The sequence below is a fragment of the Fundulus heteroclitus genome, chromosome 19 (genome assembly GCF_011125445.2).
Source record: "Fundulus heteroclitus isolate FHET01 chromosome 19, MU-UCD_Fhet_4.1, whole genome shotgun sequence".
Taxonomy (NCBI): Eukaryota; Metazoa; Chordata; class Actinopteri; order Cyprinodontiformes; family Fundulidae; genus Fundulus; species Fundulus heteroclitus.
The window spans coordinates 6,145,722-6,163,305 of record NC_046379.1 but is presented as its reverse complement, the minus strand read 5'-3'; positions in this window follow the sequence as shown (position 1 = coordinate 6,163,305).

Below are 17,584 nucleotides of genomic sequence, written 5' to 3'. Positions count from 1 at the left end.
GGCACAGAGCAGCACCTCCTCAGACATCCACTGTGCAGCGTCCAACGCTTTAACACAATGCTGAGCAGAAAACAACGAATGGATGGACATTTTTTCAAAAATCCATTTTAAAATAACGGTCAGCAGATATCTTAAAATCTGCAGTAAAATATTTGGAGTTGACTGATTTTCTTAATCCGGGGGGAAAACCAACGGCAAAACTATTCGGAAAACGGGTTGAACTGGAAAAGTTGCTCTTCTGATTGATTTTTCACAGAATAAAATATGAGTATAGACGATGGATGGATGGATAAAATATGGCCCTGCTCTAAGTCATCCAAATCTCAGTTTACTGAGAACTTTTATTAATTTACATTTTGTCATGTTACAATTAAAAACTTAATTGAGGTTCTTTGAGATCAAGGAGTATAATATGATAACATGAAAATGAATTGTGAACCTTAGGAAAACCTTAGAAATTGATGATGCTGTCTGAAAGTATTTGCACTGGTTGAACATTTAAGACAATTTGCCATGTTACCAGGACAAATATCAGAGTATTTTATTATGAATGCATGTGATAGCCTAAATCAGACTAGTGCATAGTTAAACGGATGTAGTAAAGAAACATGGTTTTCAAAATATTTCACAAGAAAACCACCAGAAAAGAGTGGAATGGTGGTTGCAGCTAAAAGTCTGTTTATGGTATATCTACCAGCTTTGCAGATCTAGAGAATCAACTTGCTCGTTCATCTTGTCAAATATTTAAAGCTCAATCAGGTTGGATGTAGAGCATCTGTTCACGTAGATTTTCAAGTTTTTCCACATATTCGTACTCGGATTTAGGTTTGGACTTTGGTTAACCTAAAACATAAACATGCTTTGATCTAAACCATTTCAAAGTAGTTCTGGCACTAAATTAATGTAACTATCTTAAGGCGAATCTCCACACATCAACAGACATTTATGGAAAAAAGTGCAAAAATCTGGTTGTAGACACCAAAGGGTAAAACTGACTCAGAAGATAAAACCCACAAGATTTAAAGTTTCCACATTAGAGTTTCAGTGTAATATATTTGAAACCTGCTGGCAAGGCCACTTAATCTTAAAGCAGCAGCCAGCTTTTTTTTTTATTTTGGATCAAGTGCCTCATCAAACTGCGGTCACTTTAGGATAAACCTTCAACACCCTGTGAGAAAACACTGCAACGTTGAACAGGCTCAGAAATAATAAAGCTTACCAATGACGCAGACACACTGAAGGGCCCATCTGAGAGTTTCCCCCATGACATAATTAAATAACGTCTGCTATCTCCTAAAATAAACCAGCACACGTTGACTCTGTCACTGCTGGTGTAATGATCAATTCCAAGACTGCAGGAGACTCACGGGTTTATACCCATGATTCATGCAAAGCAAAAAGCATTTGAAGAAAGCACTTCGTACTGTTCATTGTCCTCACTCACACCTACTTTGAATGATACACTACCGTTTTTTCCGGACTATTAGGCGCACTTAAAATCCTTTAGTTTTCTCAAATAACGATTTATAGTCTGGAGCGCCTTATATATGGATTATTTCTGGGTGTACCTGCTGACCTCCAAGCGATTTTGTGTGGTATACGGCGCTCTGTCGAAATGTTATAGTATGACTTTGGTAAACTACAAAGCCGCACCGCTTGCATCATTACGGCTACCGTCGTCAGGCACATCGTGAAGTAATACATATTGTGCTTCACCATAATATTACAGTGCGTGTGTATGCTGGATGCCTTAATCACCCAGCTGTTAAACTCGGACACTGAAGATGAAGAATTTGAGGGATTTGCGGAAGAGGAATGAGCTGAAAAAGTTAGTATATTGTGTTGTATTTAATGACTTAGAACTGAGCGGTTTATAGAGTTATTGTGAATATGCTAAAGATTGATTTAGCGGTATCGGACTGTGTTTTTGTTTTTACGTGTTACAATTGAAAAAGTTTAATAAGTGCACCTTATTATCCAGTGCACATTATGATGTGAAAAATAGAGTAATAACAGATAATTGGAGGTTTTCACTCCAACAGTTGTTACAACTTGACACTTGGAGAGACTACAAACATGATCTTCTTTGATCAGGAGGCAAAGTGCTGTGCGATAATTGGAGGCTGAGGCCCAATTGACAGCCCAGGCACAGAGGGCTTTGATCAGAGAAGTAGCCAAGAGCTAACGCTGAAGGAGATGTAGAAAAAAATGCTCTGGTCGTAGATGTTTCGTCAAATAACTAGAGATGTTCTGAAACACAATTTAAAAACATTTGGCATTTTACCCATAAAACCCAATAGATAATGCAGACTAAAAGTAGCATAGAGGTCTAAAAATAGATCGTAACATTGTAATCCAATGCAAAGGTTACTAAGTTTTTAAGAAGAGATTTCAACTTGTCTAAAGTAATACACTCTTTAAGGGGTTTGGTAGTTTGTGCAATGCAGATGGAGCAACAAAGCTGAATGTTGTTTTTCCCAGTACAGAACATACCCTAATGTTGCATTTTATTTGCAGTCAAAAAAATAAAATCAACTGTAATGGTTCATATAGGCAGATTCCAAAAAAAGTAAAAAACAATCTTCACCAACCTAAAGGCAGACTTTTCCCTCGAAAAGTCAGATACATTTTTTCCGATTGTCGAATCCTACATGGCAGCTCCTCGCATCAGCACCATTAACCTGTGATAAAACACGTTTTTGCAAGATACCATTTTAAGAGTGCATCTAAAATCAATGTTACGTGTAGCAGCTACAATCCTGAACCGGACAAATTAAAATTGGTGTTTGCGAGTGAAAAGTACAGCTTTAAAGGGATCCACGATTAGTTCTAGCAATAGAGAAGTTTCTATTTTACATGTAAAAACAATGCAGTAAAAATTCTGTAAGCTATTTAGTTTTTATAAAAATGTTGTCCGTGTTGTTTTCACTGCAATACATTCTGCACTGTTTCTAAGATAAGGCCAAAATAAACGTAACTTTTATATTGAATTAACTTACTAAGTTTATTATTGCCAGCACGTACTCCAGTTGCCTAAATGTGTGATTAGCTAGCTGAGCACCTAGAGCCGTTTCTTTTCCAGCAGGCTCCCACCTGTCAGTGAGAACAGACGGACTGTGATGCTGCGTCCTGGAGACCGCCTGCTTGGAGCAGCTCAGTGCATCAAGCTCAGCGTCACATATAAAAACAGTTCAATGCAAAGACTTCTTACTGCCGAGAAGTTTATAGAGCGACATCACATACGTGTTCATAAAAACTGAGCTCTGCACGAACCTGAATGCGCAGAACCCATGCAGAATCCGTCTTGAGTACACACAGACCTCCACGGAGTGAACTATGCCCGAGTATGTGGGGGCCTTTACATGAATGCACTTCTAGTTTCTACATTACAGTCAGGCAGTTTTGTAGACAGCTCAGGGGTCCAATCAGGTAGTGACACAATGTACCGTAATGCTCCAAATATCCACTAAGCCCTATAATTTTAACAGATTTTTGAGCGCATTGTACCACATAAAATCGGTCAGTAAGTAGAACGGTGATCATACATAAGGCCCACCGGATTGTCAGATGCACCATCAATTTTTGAGAACGTTTAAGGATTTTAAGTGCGCCTTATAATCCGAGAAATACAGTAAAAGTTTCCAGTATAGAGAAGTGTGCTACGTCTGCTAAATGCATTGTGACAATAATGGACTCTGGAGCTCAAAATTAAAAAGTGTTGTTGTTTTTGTCAAGTGTTTGATTTTTGCATCTTGTCTATCCATGACTACTATGAGTGATCAGACTTTAAATTCAGGTAGTTTATTTTAGAAAAGAGTCATAGCTATAGGCAGTTTTCATCCTTAAGCAGATGCTGCCTCCTCAAGCAGTTGGCCGTGCACCTTGTGTTCTCTAAATCAGACAGATCGATGCTCACAGAGGTGTGTGCTTTACTGACATAATGGGAAGGTCTTATGTCTGGGTGCAATCTTTGCTCTGAAGAGGTACCAGGTGAATACACAACTTACATTAGTGACATAACATTGTCAGTATGTGTTTTAGATCTATGGCACACATGCTTACCATAACTGAACAAAAGGTTTTCTTAATGGCTCTCTTAAATTATATTTTCAGTACCTTCTGTTGATTGGCTGTGGACTCCCTGTTTGTCAGCCCCACGATGCGCTTCATGGTCGATAGCAGCTCCACTCCTGTTCGCAGGCAGCTGCTGACATAATTGCTGTAATTAAAACAGGTCAACGAGGACTCTGACCTGTTAGAGCTCCAGCGTTTTACAACAAACAGCTCCATTAATACATCAATGGGACGCCATGCACGCAGTTCTCTGCTTCACTTAGACGGCTTTAACCACAGCAGCGAGAAACAGGCTGCAAAATATGAAGCATTCATACTGCAGATTTACAAACTGAGCTGCATAACATGACTCAGACATGAAATAAAATTCAGTTTCAGTTTAGTTTTCTTCTGTAGTGCCAACTTACAACAAGATCTCGCAGCAAACAAATGTAATTCATCTGCAGAAATGTGCTGTCAAATTAATCCAATGACAGACAGATTCAAACTTCCTATTCATTCCTACTTATAATACAGTTCAGTCAGATTCAGTTTGTAATTGCAACTGGGAAGAGTCTAGCCATCCCAAGAAGCGCGTCCAATTGTTCTTACCAATTAACTTTGCCTCAATCTTTACTGAGCAAGCATGTGGCGATAGTGTGAAGGAATAACTCACTTTTACCAAGAAATAAATCATTATTAACAGAGGTGGGTAGTAACTAGTTACATTTACTCAGTTACATTTGCTTGAGTAACTTTTTTTCTACAAATTTACTTTTAGGAGCAGCTTTACTGCACTGTACTTTTTACGAGGAAATAAATCATTATTAACAGAGGTGGGTAGTGACTAGTTACATTTACTCAGTTACACTTTTAAACATAATTAACTTCTTCTAGTTTTACTGTACTGTACATCTTACTTTTGTTTGAGTAAATATTATGATCAAGTATTGCTACTTGTTTAAACCAAAAATGCACCGGAGAGACATCTACAGTTCATATTAAGGTGACACTTTGTTGTCTTAATGGTATTTTCTATCTGCTGAGCTCGTCGAGCCTTTTACAGGCCAATTAACCACAGTAAACAGTAGCTGTTGCAACTGGAAGTACTTTTCCACTGTCTTAACAGATCTTCCCAGATTCATCAAAATGTTAGGTACAGTATGTTGGAATCTGTAGAAGGAAGAAAAACTCAGAAAATTTGGATGGTTTTAAAGTTGCTTATTGAAAAGCAAAAGGCAAATGCTATAATATTTTAACACTCTCAAACAATTCACAGGAATTCGGTCTTTGGGATGATCAGAAAAATAAAATTAGTAGTTTTTAATAGGATTGATTAAAATGTGTGTTACAAAATCTAAACCTAAACCTACAATGGAAAGTTAACAAAACTGTCAAACCAGCATCTCTAATTTTCTCAGGAATTGCTGCTGCAACAAGAAGATGAACAGAACAGTTTGTGCGTTTGCTGGAGTGATGAGGCAATGGGAAGGTTAATGACTGGATGCTGACTGGATGGTGGACAAGTCTGTCCTTCACATCATCCAACTCTCAGTCCTCTCCAGGATTTGCCTTTAAAACAGAGAATCAGCGAATAAAAAGAAAAAAAAAAACTCTTTAAGTGATCAAAGGAGGTTCTGCTGCCAGTTCTCCAGAGTGTACATCATGTCCAGGAGATATTAAGGCTGCTGTGAAATTTAAAGCTTATACATCAGTTACAACCATTTTACAGGAGTGCCATCTGTAAAATGTTATGATCTGTCATTTTCCTAATACCTCGGTTCCAAGTAGCCACATTTCCTGTAATGTCAAAATATGCTCCCATGGCCTTCTGGAGAGTTTTAAGGTCTGTTTTAGCCATTAATGTTAAAAACAGATATCATTTTAGTAAAGTTAACCCTAAAAACTATTCATGCCCCTGGCAGATTTAAATAAAAATTACTTTTCACTCGATGAAGAAGTTTGTTTTTGACTGGAAATGAGACAGGCATCTCCTAAAAGATATTGTAACAATTTAGTTGAAAAATCATTTATACCTTTCTGAATAATTACTAGATAAAGCTTTATTAGTATTGATCAATCTGAACCTTCTTTTATCTGCTGACCAACTTCAAGTCTTTGAGGTTGGAACACCTCATTGCCATCACCCTAATCTTTGGCTCCCTCCACAGATTTTCTGTTCCATTTTAGTCAGGACTCAGGCTTGGCCACTCCATGACAACAATATTACTTCCAGAAGTCAGACGATACACGTTGTCGAAAATAAAAGATTGGTTTAAACTTTAATCTGACAGGTGTGTGAATATTTTTAGGCTTGATTGTACTTTGAGTCTGGAAAAGTGTGTAAATTTGACAGGAAACAGGTGCATGCACCGTGCTGTGAATGTCACGGTGCGCGAGTGAATTACCCGATTCAACCACTTCCCTGTCAGGGCATGAAGCCGTTCCGGCTCTGGACGTCAAATTTTACAGGATTTATTTTGCACACCAGACAGATTTAAAGTTTTCTTTTTTTCTATAGACCTGTAGTTGAGGATTTGATGCTCGTATTGGAGAAAATGTGTAACACAGCCATAAATTACTCCTTAACAAGCACTTATTCCAGTTCAAATACAGTTTTCCTAACATAAAATACTTACTTTATCACAACAGCTTCAAAAAGCAGCACGTCTATGTACAAAAAATTTGTTTTAATTGAATTTTTCAATTCAATTTTATTTGTATAGCGCCAATTCACAACTGATGTAATCTCAAAGCACTTCACTTTTAGGTTTCTCACTGGAGTGGTCCTCTTTCCTGGTGTTCAGAAAGCAAACATAAACCTGCAATGAGTCTTTTGGGGTTTCTGAAAACTAATATTTCAGTTAAGTTCCTAGATCTGTGAATTAAAAGGTGTCAGTACCTTTGTTGTATGTGTGGTGATGGGAAGGTGCACGGAGAAGATGTTTGCAATTTAGACATACCTCCACGACTATGATAAGGATGTCATTCCTCTATTTGAAGCTGCATAGTAGAAAAACAGTCAAGATTTGTTTAAATTAAAGTACCATCAAGTTTGAACGACTTATCTTGTTACTTAAAACAGATAAGTAATCTACAAAGGACCCGCTATCTATTTTAATTTGCACGATTTAATTGTTTTTCTTACAGATGCCAACTTCGGCTTCTCCTCTTCCTCCCATATGGACAAATCCAATCACAACAAATGCACAAAGGTTGCCCGCAGAGGGAGATTAATCTGTCACGGTTGAACACGAAGCACGGGGGAACCTAAAATAACTCTTGTCCCGAGAAGCAGGGAGGACGAAGATGTGTTTGGTCTGAGAGGAAACAAAAGATCTCGCTCAGCTCGGTTAACGAAAGCACCCTGCGCTCTGTGGGATTTATTAGCAGCAGATCTTTGCCTGTGTTTAATACACGGCCCTGACAGCAGTGCTACAGCTGGGGTTATTAGTAACCTGATGATAAGAATAGCCCTCCTTCAGGGGCTTCCCTTCACTCAGACCATTGACTCAGAGGAACACTTCTTCTGAGGTAATTTATGATTTCCTTGTTTCTTGGCTAGGTCATTTTGGGAAAATGGGAAAATGGGAAGTAACACAGAAACCACGAGACGCGCTTTTTTTGGACCAAACTTTGAACACTTTCACCTGCTGGGTCGTATCTCCTTTTGTCCTGAAATGGCCTCAGTGGATAAAACTAGTTCTACACAAGACTATAGATAAAAAAGAAAAATGTATTGAAGGAAGGAGACAGAATGCAAATCATTCACATAGCAAGATATAAAAGTATATGAATCCATAGCAGCCTTAACCTGTGCATTTCTTATAATAGAAGATGTCATGATATTTTGCATGAATGGATTAAGAATAAGGGAATACAACAGAAAGCAGAGTATTTTTTTACACATATTCAAACAGGGTGGATTGAAGTAGAATGTTTTTGTTCCCACCCTTTCTTAATACACTAATAATTACCCTATCCTGTGCCAGTTTACACACACAGATCTCTGTGTTGGATTTATATTACATACAATATACAATAACAATATATTCTCCATTCACAAAAAAATGTAATGATATTTAAAATGAACATATAGAATGGAAACTCTAAATCATAAATGTTATACATTTTGTGAACCAGAAAGGAAATCCATCATCATCCACCTACCAAACACGCCACCGTCTTCCGCCTATCCACATGATGTTCTGGAGTCCGTTCTGATTGAAAAAAATGGAGCAATTATTAAACATCAACCAACTAGTGGCGTGAAACGTAAGCGTTTGTGGTCTTAAATGTGTCACATTGTCACTCAGTGCTTACGAGTGGCCGTTGGTGATAACTTCTTTGTTGGGGAGCACCAGAGGTTGGGCATTACCAATAATCCCAACAATAATCTCCACTTGAACAGAATGTTCATTCTCTGTCATTCGCTCCCATCTTGCCGTTTTCTGACTCTTTCGTTTGTCTCTAAACTACCAGGAGTTTGACTATCCTCCTGCCTTCTCAACCTTAATTATTATCAGTTACTCTGTCTTCTGCCTTTTTTGGATACTGAACTTCTTTAGTGACCTGATGTTTTGGATTACAGTCCCTGGACCTATTGCCTCATCCGTTACCAGGATCATCTCTATGGCATGTTATCTTAAATACCCTGTCCAATATTCTTTAGAGTATGACCTGAATTTTCTTTAGACATCTTTATCTGTGAGCTGCTTGGACTCTCTTCTTACAATGTTATTATTCGCCAGACTGTTCACCTCTTCCACCATAACCTGAATGTTGCTGCCACAACTTCACATACTTCCAAGGTGCATGAAGAGGGTCAAAGATCTGGTTACACCACTAGAAATAAGGAGGAACAAAGCTCATAAAGTTTTCTCAGTGTTTCAAATGTTGCTGGAGTTTTCTCCTCATCTTTCCTACTTCCTCATCTCAGTCCAAAAACTCGTAGTTTCCACCACCATCTCAGGTTTGGATCTTTGGGGCCCTCTTTGACGGTTTGTCCTAGGTTTCCAACGATCCTGACCATATTGTTTTCAATGGTTGCTGATTCTGGTCACTTTCTAACTACATTTCACTACTGACATTTATTCTAATAAACTTTATAAATGTCCTGTAGTGTCTCTGTTCTGGACATTCAGGGATAAATTACAGCTTTAGAATGCACTGAGGGGACAAAGGCCTCACTTTCGCTGTGGTTGACCTTAATAAGCATCTCTACATTCGGAGAAAATTTTATTTCGCTGCAAGAGGGACTGGTGCATTTAACATAATAGATGTAATCATGAGAAATGAACATTATGTGGAAATATTGCAGTGAAATCTCTGACACAAATAGAAAAGACCCCGCGCACGTCGCCATATTATTGTTACAAAGTGTCTTAAGGACAACAGAGTCAGTATTTTAGAAGTGGCCATCAAAAAGCCTTGATCTCAGTTCATAGAAAATGCCTGAGTGGAGCAGAAAAAGTGTGTGAGCACACCTGTTCTCTCAAGACGAACGGGCCAAAATTACAGCAAACTGTTGTGAGAAACCCAAAATGTATTACACAGTTTTAAAAAGCAAATCTACCAAATAATAAAGAAGATTAAGGAAAGTAAGAAACACATCTCTAAAAAAGTCTTTCTCATTATTCTGACATTTGGCCAGTAGAAATAATTTTGTTAATCTTAACTGACCTAAAACAGGAAAAGGTTAGTCTTCATGTAATACATAGAACACGTACGAATATTATAATACAGGACTGCATGTAAATACTTAGTAGCTTCAAACTACTCAGCAGCAGAAACCTGGGATCCCTGTAGGATGATTTGACCCTTTAAGAGACAGGAAAGTCAAGGACATTTGCACGCATGAGGCACCAATACTGAACGCTGGGTTTGAAGCCAGTAACAGGGAGGCAAAGCAGCGGGGGTACGAGGCAGTCCACTGTTGTTTCTACTGTCCCAAAACATTACAGCGGACAAGAGTCAGGCTGAATTAGTCTAAAACGATCCAAACGAAACCACACTAAATTCCTTCGACAAATGCCGTGGAGCCAGATGAGTGTTGGATAGTTGGATCATGGAGGAATGAAGCTGCAAAGCAGATTTCTCTGCGGCCAAACCAGCATGAGCTGCTTCAAGCCGGGACACCAGAGCTGGGCTGGCACAGTTTACTAAAGATTTGCTGCTTGCTTGTTCTCGACAAATGCGTTCAATACAAAATCAAAGCCATTACCCACCAAGGTTTGGAACCTAGTTTTCTGTCTCGGTTTTGATACACTGGAAAAGAGCAGAATCAGAGGGCCGTTTTGGGTTTGCATTGGACCGAGACGTAGCTGTGTGCTGTTCTTTCAACATTTTTTTTTCACAATAGAAAGTAGGGTTGTAGGGTATTGCCTTAAAATACAGCCATGGGTGTGCTCCTATTTTACTCCTATATGGTGAATTAAGCCCCTTTCACAATTAAGATAAGATAAGGTAGTTTTTATTGATCTCACATTAGAGAAATTTAGGAGAAATTTACTTGTCACATCGGCTTAATAGTCAATAGTCAGAAGAAGGGCCAATCTTACTCAGTACTTCACTGGTCAGGATTATGTATGAACAAAGCCAAAACTGATTTATCGGGTAAAACTGAACCGGTAGTTTACCGGTTCAAGACCTAGTATCATACCTGCTTATTTACCAGGACCGCTCTATTGCGAATAAATACATTCCTGAGTAAGGCACGCATTTACGTGATTTTATAAGACGTTTGTAGTCTTTGTTTAGCACTTGATGTCGCTTCTCTCACTGCGAAATGTACTGAAACTATATTTCTTCTGTAGTTTTCATAAAGCTACTAATCACTGTAAGAACCATCAGTTCTGAAGGCATTGGCTCCATCTGAACACCTCTAACTACAGCTCCTAGCTCCCGTTCCTTGACCTTTAATGGGGTCAACAGTAAGAACTCCATCTTGAGGAGGAGAGGAGCTTCAAACTGCCGTGCCAAATTCGGAAAACCCTTTAACTCAGACGTCATTACGAGATGGAAACACACATGGATGATGCGAGTCAAATCCGGGCCTACAGCCTTCCAAAAAGTAACTGCAAAGTGCACGCTCTTCTTCTCTCCGGCAATTTTTGTTGACTGACCCAATAGAGGTATTTGTGTGGAGCCATTGTCTGTTTGCAGCTAATCAGCTGTTTGGCAGACGTAATTTCTGCCAGAAGTTCTTCTTTAGAAGTTAGCTTGATCAGGTAAAGCTGTATCCCTTTCAATACTGCCACCTGCAGGTGATATTAGGTATAACCGTTCTACCATTGCCGGGTTAAGGGGGAAAGAGCTGACCCGGTAATTTACTGGGACCAATATGCATGTGAGTGAGGCGCTAATTGTTGTTCAACCCAGGAATGTGGTCCCAGTAAATTACTGGGTCTTATGTGTGAAAGGGGCTATAGTCTACCAGAAGCTTCCAGTACCATGGGAAGTCCATCTTGAGTTTCCAAGACTTTATAAAGGGACAGTAATCTTAGTGTATGTAAACGTCTGATTTTCAAAGTCTCTAAAAGATTCTCTCTCCTCCATTAACAGGAAACAATTTGTCTAAATTCATGATGTACAGTGAAGAATGTGTCTTTTCAGACTGCTAATCTAAATATCTGTTTTCAGCTGCGTGGACATGTATTTTCTGCTTCTCGGACGTTTGACCTGAAGAAGATCCATGTTGGTTTTGAAGGTTGTTAAAAGAACACGGAGATTTCAATTCATGTGTGCTTTAAACTGTGATATGACAATCCACCATGCAATGGTAACAACTGCTTTCTAACAAGAGATACATTGTAAATGTCCCTTTGCACCACTTTCCATGCAAAAACTGCTCCTTTTCCATCCAAGTTGCACGAACTCTCATCAGTGTTTTCAAACTGCAGTTGCTATTTTAAAAAGACACTAAATCACATTTCTTTTAATTCTATCCAACGTCCGTTAATCTTTTCATGCATGTTTTTTACAGATGTCCTTCCTAAAAAAAACTCACTGTCCTCGACTTTGTTTTGCTAACTTGTTCCATTTCCATCAATCATTTTCAACAGTGTAGTAATCTAAATCAATTAGGTTTTAGTCTAAGAAAACACAGATTTAGTGCAACATTAAAATGATTTAATAAGCAGAATAACAATTAAAACCAAATGGATTTCTTGACACCCGCTTGTACTGCAGGGACTGATGTATTTGTCTTTATTATGCAATGGATGAATGCAGAAGCTTTCTCAGCAACACAACTAATAAAAAGCAAGAAAAACAACCAGGCTGTGATAGATCAACAAGTCTTAAGTGCTTTCAGTGAGCAGGACTACAAGCTGAAAAATGGGTGTTAGTCTTCCCGCCGTTGACTGGGTCACTCTCACACCTAAACACAAAGCAACGGCCGAATATTTACTCGGGTCATGTTGTGAAGAATGAGCACCCTGCCGACGTTTGCCCCACTCACACGATCAATAATCCATCTAAACTGTGTCTGTGTGTGTCACCTCGCAGCATTTGGTGTGTGAGAGATAATGATTAACATAAAGAGGCTGTTTCAAGTGATCGCTACAGTATCGATGTTTTTAATGGGTTTATAAGAAGATCCATACACCCCCCCTCCCCCCATATATACACACCCAAACACTCACAGGGATTGTTGCTTTAATCAAGCGTGTACTGACTCGTTCAATCTAACCTTCTGCCCAATAGCGCATCCTAATTATAGGTTAATGGCTTTAATGGGAAAAACTTCATTTAGATTTCAGCCTTCTTTCCACTTAGTTGGACATTAATCTGCTTTAGCCGTCTGATGTTGTCTAATGGGCAGTCTAATGGGTCGCGTACACAGGTTAGTTGACGATGTTTGACACAGCGCTGCCACGTGACCCAAACTAAAGTTGTTTTGTTGCCGTTGCATGATTGAAATCCGAATTAACTACTTTTACCACTAGGTTTAAAATAGAAATTAGAAAAAAGTTCTTATAAAAGGTACAAGCTTGGTAGCAGCAAAGTGTTTTAATAAGATTCAAGCCAGTTTAAGGATATAAAGGATTGTCTAAACACCTGAGTGTTCTCTAAAAAGTACTAACAAAGGATGCAACTTGCTCTTTTGTCTTTTGTCGGGCATAAACAACATAAATAAGATCTGCTACACCCTTTTTATTCACAAGCTCACATCATTTCCTATGGTGTTACCATAATATATGCAAACTGCGTTGATTAAAATAGAGTCCCTATAGAGCATGAAAGCAGTCACAGTTCCATAACCCTCTTCTCTGCCATGAATTTTAAACCACAGTGTCAAAATCAAAGGAATTCATGAAAGCTTTGAGTGATATATGTCTGCTTTATCTTTTCCTGAAGCCTGGAGGGGCCACATTCATCTGTTCAAACAATTATACCTAAGCTAAAAACCAGGGAAATCCCTAGTCAGCGGGTTGTTAAGGACAGAGATGGGCTTGGTTCGAAAAGTAAGAACAGAATGAAGGCAAAAGGCCTTGTAAAAATTCAGTCCTGTACTGACATGGGCTGAGATGCCACCTAGAGAAAAATAAGCCATTACTCCTAAAACTGCATAAAAAAAACAAATTGCAGTTGGCAAACTCATTTGATGACAAAGAAGTAATTTTGGAGGCATGACCTGAGTGGGAACATCTTGTTGTATTTGTGTTTTGATGCAAGAGGGACTGGTTTGCTTTCCCAAAATAGATGCCATCATAAAGAAAGAACGTTGTGTGTCAATATTAAAGCAGCATGTCAAGACATTAGGAAAGAAGTGAAAGCTTCGGGACAAATGAGTCCCCAAATGAACAATGACCATGCCATGTACCACCAAAGTGGCTTAAGGACCATAAAATTAATGTTTTGAAGATCTCAGTCCCAAAGAAAATCGAATTGACAGAACTGAAAAGGTGTGTTCCAGCATGGCTGCCATCAAACAAAAACACAAGACTAGGCCAAACCTCCTGCAAACAGCTGTCAGAAGCTTGTGGCAGGAAACCAAAAATATTGGATGTATGAATATAAAGATATCTACGCAGCACCTGAAGATACTAAATTCTACTTTTCAGCATTCCTAGAGACTCCCAAGTACACAACAAAAAGTATTTAAGGGCTAAAAAAGTGGATTTTGCTTACAGTCCCCTTTAAATCAGGTGGCCTGTCTGCCATAGCTAAATGACTGACGAACGGGCTAGGTGGCGCTAGACAACGTTTGATAGGTGCTTCTAGACATAATGACATGCGCACCACTGATGGCTTCGCCCCACGCCACCTTACAACATGGCCTTTTAGGTTCAAAGTTTATTCACTTTCACCTCCGTGTTGGTTTCCATCACTGAGCTATATTATACACTGGAGTGCTAATCACCGTCTGTTTGAACGAGTCGCCTTGAAGCCACCAGCCGCCATATTGGTACTCCCTATTTTCCTCCAGTAACTAGGGAATATGTGCGCTACAGCATCGAATAACGAGGATTTTCTCATGTTCAGAGGGGGCTTAAGACTTTTAAAATGTCAAATGCCATATACTTTTATGTTATGTTCTAAAACTATCACGTAATGAGAAAGTCATGTGCTGAAATATTTAGCATTTTATTTATTTAAATATATATACATAACATTTATAAATATATAAATAACAATATACAAAAACATATATTTACATGTATGTATACATATATATATATAGATACATATACACATACTTATATATACATATATATAAATTTAATATAAATAACATGTAAAATATTTCAGCACCTAATTTCCTAGTAGTTGATAGTGTTAGTAAATCCACTGACTGTAGAATTACCTGTGAAACGTTTTCACTCAGCCAGAAAACTGCTTGTTGTTGCAACCAAATCCTGTGGGATTCTGTGAGAGTAGGGAGGAGCAAGATGGCGGCCTGTGACTTCAGTTTTTCGGCAAAATCAGCACTCCAGTGTATTATATAGCTCAGTGGTTTCCATACAAACCAGAGCGAAATCTCTCGCTGCTGCAGGAGATGAATGCTCGCCTCTCTGGTCTCCTGAGGATTTTTTTTAAATTATATCCAAAACAAAACAATTAGTACTCCAACACTATTTAGTCCATAACACTAAACACATGACATGAAAATAATAATTCCTGATAAAAAGCTTGATTTTCAAAACCAAACCTGCAATGTGAAGCATTCCCACTGCAGGGAAATGTGACCCAAATCCGATCTTTTTGCCCACATGCGACCCGTATCCATCTTTTCATGGCAGTGTAGACGGCCCAATTCTGATCTTTTCACCCCCCCAAAACAACCTGATTGGTGCCACTTCCATGTGTGGTACTAATTCTTCAGATACGAATCAGACAATTTTCAAAGCGTCTGCAGACGAAAGACCATTGTTAATAGGTGTGCTGCTTTCTTCTTGCCTATGTCGTCTTGCTATGATGTGCTCTCGATATTGTCAGCTCACATTGCTCAGCAGCTTTCTAATAATACCAAGGAAGGATGTCGACCGGTATCCACATTTTTATCTTTTAAAATTTTTTTTAAAGGAAACTTTATTGAACATTTCTAGAAACAGTTAAATTCACCATTACTTCCGTAAACAGCTCGCCGCTGTGTGACGTCTTCTCTTATCTGCACATGCGGGTCGCTTTGCGGTCGTGAACCATTCAGACAGAAGTATGGTGGTCGCATTAAACAGTAGTTTGAATTGACTGCCCCCCCCCCCCAAAGAGAAAAAAAAATCCTGATTTCAGCAAAAAGTCGGAATTGAGCATCAAGACCTGCAGTGTGAACGTAGCTTAAGACGAGTTTTTGCCCTTTTCGGAACGATTCTTCAGTCGTGCAAGAATGTTTTGAATCGGGACGAGTTTCAGCTTGATTGTACGTCGTGTAGGGGGTATCAAGGTCCTCTCACAACCACTTACCGATCAGGTATCGGACAGCCGGATGAAAATCAAACATGTTTGCCCTCGTGAGTGATCGTGAACGATCGTGAGTGCATCCTGCTGTTGAAGCAGAGTTACGAGCGTCTACGGGACGATTTCCCCGAACCTCGCGCACTGCACATGTGCAAACAGGGAATTCTTCTTCTTTTCAGATGAAAACATATGCGTGGAGAGAAGCATGGCGGCGGTACGTGTGATATGTCCCACTGGGGTTTCAAGGAGCCACATCAAGGAGCCACATCATTCGCAGATCCCTCTCATTAAACAGATGTGACCTGTTTATGTGACAGTCTGACGTGGTTTTTAGATGTACAGTGTAAGCAGTCGGGTCGCATCAGAGCGCACTGTGTAAGAACATATATAGTGAGCAGCAGTGTTGTAGTCAAGTCACTATGCCTCGAGTCCGAGTCCAGGTTCGAGTCACCAGTGTTCAAGTCCGAGTCAAGTCCAAGTCATTAAAAAAAAAATCTGAGTCGAGTCCGAGTCGAGTCCACTACTCATCCGAGTCGAGTCCGAGTCGAGTCCACTACTCATCCGAGTCGAGTCCGAGTCGAGTCACTATTGATCCGAGTCGAGTCCTTATTGATCAAGTCGAGTCCAAGTTCTGCACTAAAGTAAGCATAGCCTACATGTTTTTAAAGTAAAAAAAAAATCCACATAGCTGTGGTGTCGCAGCTCATAGGCACATCCTAATGGCGCCCGCTATGGACTTTTATATATAATTTACCTTCTGAACTCACTCTAGTGGTGCTCATCATGACTACACTCCTGTCCTCTTAACTCACAGAAATGCAAAACTTAAATGTGCTTTATTTGAACTGCACATAACCGTCTGTCATAAATAGCCTACAAAAAGACTGGCAGCACCAATGTTAAGCATATATGTCGTTCAACAATGTTAAACACTCACAGAAATGCAAAACTATAGGGCCTACACTGCAAATTCTGGTCGACTGTTCATATAATAATAATAATAATAGTAATTAATAGAAACCTTGGTGCTGGGCCAAGGAACAGGCCTAACAATATATGTCAAAGAAGTCTGCCACACCAGTATTTGCTTCCAATTAGCTTTTACTTACTTTGTTAACTTCAAAAAACATAACATACAAAACTATTCTCTATAACTCTCTAACTCGCAAGCATAATCATGTTACACAGACATGTTGCATTTCAAGAACATTAGGTCCGACACCATGCTACTACCCAACCTTGCCCGATGAGGCCTCATTAAAATGCCGCCTTGACTGAATACTCTTTCAATGGGCGCACTGGAGGCAGGGATGGAGAACACCTTTGTTGCAATCTGAAAGAGGGCAGGGAATTTGGATTTGTTTTGTTGCCAAAACTTGAGGCATGAGATTGAGGTAACGTTCTCCTCTGCTATCAAGTGGAGGTATGCAGTCAGTTGAGCCTGCACAGAAGGCTTCTCGGCAGAAGGGAGAGTCTTCCTGTAGTGGGAGAACAGTCTTGGCTGCTTTTCAGGAGGGGACTCTGTAGCATCACTTTCCTCTGGTCCAGTGTCTGCATCTGTTGGTGGCACTTGGTCGTCCCACTCTGCCTTTATGTACTCTGAAATGAAAAGGGCAGAACACTTTTTACA